This window comes from Octopus sinensis, linkage group LG12, assembly GCF_006345805.1.
Source record: "Octopus sinensis linkage group LG12, ASM634580v1, whole genome shotgun sequence".
In the NCBI taxonomy this organism is placed as follows: Eukaryota; Metazoa; Mollusca; class Cephalopoda; order Octopoda; family Octopodidae; genus Octopus; species Octopus sinensis.
Genome location: NC_043008.1, coordinates 19,402,093 through 19,406,464, shown reverse-complemented (window position 1 = coordinate 19,406,464; position 4,372 = coordinate 19,402,093). Strand labels below are relative to the sequence as shown.

The 4,372-nt window shown below is 36.6% G+C and overlaps 1 long non-coding RNA gene across 1 annotated transcript in view; it reads right to left on the bottom strand.

Annotated features, from left to right (window-relative positions):
* Positions 1-388: 388 nt before the first annotated feature.
* Positions 389-4,372, bottom strand: part of LOC118765578 — a 10,991-nt gene continuing 7,007 nt past the window's right edge. The window contains exon 3 of the long non-coding RNA XR_005001437.1: positions 389-438. This is a non-coding gene — a long non-coding RNA (uncharacterized LOC118765578). The remainder of the gene's footprint in view (positions 439-4,372) is intronic.

Here is a 4,372-nt window from a genome sequence, read left to right as displayed (position 1 = left end):
GAGGAAATATATCTCCAAGAACTGACGAAAGAATTATCCATTCCGAAGAAAAATATGTCTAGTTACATTCGGAAAAAAATCAGCGCCCCAGATAATCGAATCTCCGCTCAGGCAGCTGGTTACATAGGGATTGTCTTCATTATTTTACCATTCCTCCTGATTATTGCTGGCGACCTCGCTAAGCTGGTGATTTATTGTTCTAGCTCGAAGTAAGCCATTACTCCGGGTTCGATCATAAACCTTTTAAAACAATCATACTTATACTCTTTCTCTGTGTTACCGTTTCTCTCATATACACGCAATTCTCCCACCTCTCTCTCTCTCTCTCCTCTCTCTCTCTCTCTATATATATATATATATATATATATATTATATATATATATATATATATTATGGCTGCCCCCTCGTTATCGAGTATGGCCATTGCCAGAAGCTTAACTGTTACTGGTGCTGTGATCGAAGTATATATATATTATATATATATATATATATACATACATACATACATACATACATTCATAAATACATACATACATACATGCATACATACATACATGCATACATACATATATATATATATATATATATATATATTATATATATATATATATATACATTTATATTTCCTGAGCGCCATACTAATACAATTGTTTGTTTGTTTTCCACCTGCCTTCGTCTTTTGTCTATTTCATAAAGCTTCCCGTTATATATATATATATATATATACATATATATATATAATAATAATACTAATATAATAATAATAATAATAATAATAATAATAATAATAATAATAGGGAATATAATTCCAAACTTACAGGGAAAAATTCAATTTAGCAATTCTAAATCAAATTTCACAATATATATATATATGTATAAAATTTTGAGAAAAACCTCTATTAAACAATTCAATAGTGAAAGACGTTATTCACACCATATAGAGAAAGTTAAATATACTATAGAAAATCAATAAAGTACAATTTACTATAAATAGTAAATAGACTATGCGCATTAGTTCTATTTACTATTTATAGTTTATGTACTCTATTGATTTTTAGATTAATGTTTTCTGTAGTATATTTAACTTTTTCTATATGGTGTGAATCACGTCTTTCACTATTGAATTGTTTAATAGAGGGTTTTCTCTAAATTTTATACATGCATATATATATATATATATATGCACACACATATCACAAATAAATACAAGCAAACGTTCATAGATACACACACACACGTACATGGCTGTATAACATACATACAGAGATAGCAGTTATGGAATGAAATATGACCATCTTTCATTCTATAGCTATCATCTCTAAGGAGCGCAGAGTTACATAATCGGACTGTTACCTTACACTCCTTTGAACGCCTAGCGCGAAACCGATCGGTAAGATCGGCCGTTATGGATTTATAGTACTGTACACTTCGATTAATATACTCACTCTACTGACAAATATACAAACGCATTTTTTTTCTGATATATGGATTATTAGACGGCATACATTCATACATATATACATATATACATATATACATTACACACACACACACCACACACACACACACACACACACACACATATGTACTCTTTACTCTCTTTTACTCTTTTACTTGTTTAAGTCATTTGACTGCGGCCATGCTGGAGCACCGCCTTTAATCGAGCAACTCGATCCCGGGACTTATTCTTTTGTAAGCCCGGTACTTATTCTATCGGTCTCTTTTGCCGAACCGCTAAGTAACGGGGACATAAACACACCAGCATCGGATGTCAAGCAATGCTAGGGGGACAAACACAGACACACACACATACATATATATACATATATACGACGGGCTTCTTTCAGTTTCCGTCTACCAAATCCACTCACAAGGCTTTGGTCGACCCGAGGCTAAGTTAACAAATCCTGTGACATACTTTCAAATTTTATCAAACTATTTCACTATACAACACAAAAAAAAAAAAGAAATGTTCCTTCTCGAGCCATACCAGGCTCATAAGGGCCGGTTTCCCGGCTTCAGTAGCGTAGAAACTCCCCACCAGGACGGGACGCCGGTCCGTCGCAGGAATACTTGCCAGCTGAGTGGACTGGAACAACGTGAAATGAAGTGTTTTGCTCAAGAACACAATGCATCGCCCGGTCCAGGAATCGAAACCGAATCGTCTTGGGATGAGGATGAGTGTCACCGTTTCAGAGTTCTCTTCCTCTAAAAGGAAAATTGTTTTTATGAGCATGGGTCTCATAAGCGCAGGAGTGGCTGTGTGGTAAATAGCTTGTTTACCAACCACATGGTTCCGGGTTCAGTCCCACTGCGTGGCACCTTGGGCAAGTGTCTTCTACTATAGCCTCGGGCCGACCAAGCCTTGTGAGTGGATTTGGTAGACGGAAACTGAAAACCCGTCGTATATATGTATATGTATATATATATATATTGTATATATATATATATATATTATATATATATATATATATATATATATATATATATATATATATATATATAGATATATATATATATATTATATGCGTGTGTGTGTTTGTGTGTCTGTGTCCCCCCCAACATCGCTTGACAACCAATGCTGGTGTGCTTACGTCGCCGTCACTTAGTGGTTCGGCAAAAGAGACCGATAGAATAAGTACTGGGCTTACAAAAAAGTATAAGTCCCGGGGTCGAGTTGCTCGATTAAAGGCGGTGCTCCAGCATGGCCGCAGTCAAATGACTGAAACAAGTAAAAGAGTAAGGAGAGTATAGCGTTATTGGAAAACTTTTCTAAAATCCTTAAAGTTCACGCTGTTCTGTATTTTAGAGATGAGGAATTATGTACATCAATTACATTGAACGGATAGGTGTCTTAACCCCGTTTGTTGTTACCACAACGTTTCGGCTGGTGTACTCTCCAGCCTTTATCAGGTGTCCTAGTGAAATTTCGAACACAACCCTATACTACCCAAGACTATACTACCTCTCTCTGCTGCTCCTTCTCTCGTTCACTGCTGCCTTTGTTACAGACGCTATATGCCCACGGGTATATAGCGTAGTGGTTATGAGAGCGGGCTACTAGCCCCAAGATTCCGGGTTCAATCCCAGTTAGTGAATTGAATAAATAATAATAATAACATCAGCAAAAAATACCTTAGAAATAAGAACAGAGTAGCCCATTAGTCAAATAAAGGGTTAGGTTCGAAATTCCACCAGAACACCTGATGAAGGCTGGAGAGTACATCAGCCGAAACGTTGTGGTAACAACAAACAAGGTGGGGACACCTATTCGTCTATTGTCAATATTGTCCTTAAAGTTCATGCAGTGCATGTAGGGGTAAGTTGTGTGGCCTAGGATGTTGGTTTCGAATCCTGAATCGGGCAATTCTTTGTGTTCTTGAGCAAAACACTCCACTTCAGGTTGATCCAGTCGATTCAGGTGTAAATAAGATCCAGCAATAAGTTAACCCTACGACGGACGGGCATCCTGTTCAATGGGGGTAGTGTTATAATCTTAGTTACTTATACCTAATGGAAACCGGGTTGAGATCTGCCCTTATGAGTCCTATGAAAAAAGGGATGAAGTGTACATAGAGCAAGTTAGACAGCTTGATTTCAACTCAGCTCTACAATGGGATCTTTTCGGTTTGAACGGCAGTTTTTAACATAATTTCTAGGTAACTAAAAAATTTTAAACTTCGTATACTGGTAGAATGTGTTTATAAAACATCTTTTTCTCTTGGCTTTATTGAGAAAATTCTATAGTTTGTAAGATATTTATTGTTTTTTTCCTTCAATTTCTGCAATTTCAACCAATCAATGACGTCCATTGAGGTGAAAAACATTCTGTGCCGTATGAATATGTCCCTCGTTTAAGAAACACATTGGGTTTATTTACATTTGTGAAGAAAAAAAGATACCCTTCCCCCACCCCTAACCCTAACCCTAAAAGAGATTGAAATGCAATAGATCGATTCTAGGGTCAAAATTATGGTTGACAACTTCATATGACACCGCTAGAAAAAACTGCCGTTCAAACCGAAAAGATCCCTACAATGTGATAAAACATTCGTTAATTATGCAGTGGTGCCACTGCTTACAACAGCGGTTTGTAAATTACACATCACGCTTATTTACAAGTACATAAGCGGGGGTGGGGTTTAAGGGTTAAATGTTTTCAACAAAGATCCAGTTACCGCTCCAGTGATAGGATGCGAGCTTCTGTCTCTTTGATCGATAATTTAATACCCAGTCGATTCGACCAGCTGTTGTTCTGCGAAACAACAAAAATCGATTTTCCCTGCAAATGTCACCTTGTTGCGATAACTGAATTTTCGAATATTAAGATCTCCTGAGACTATTTCACGAGAGAGATTGTCGATGACATTAC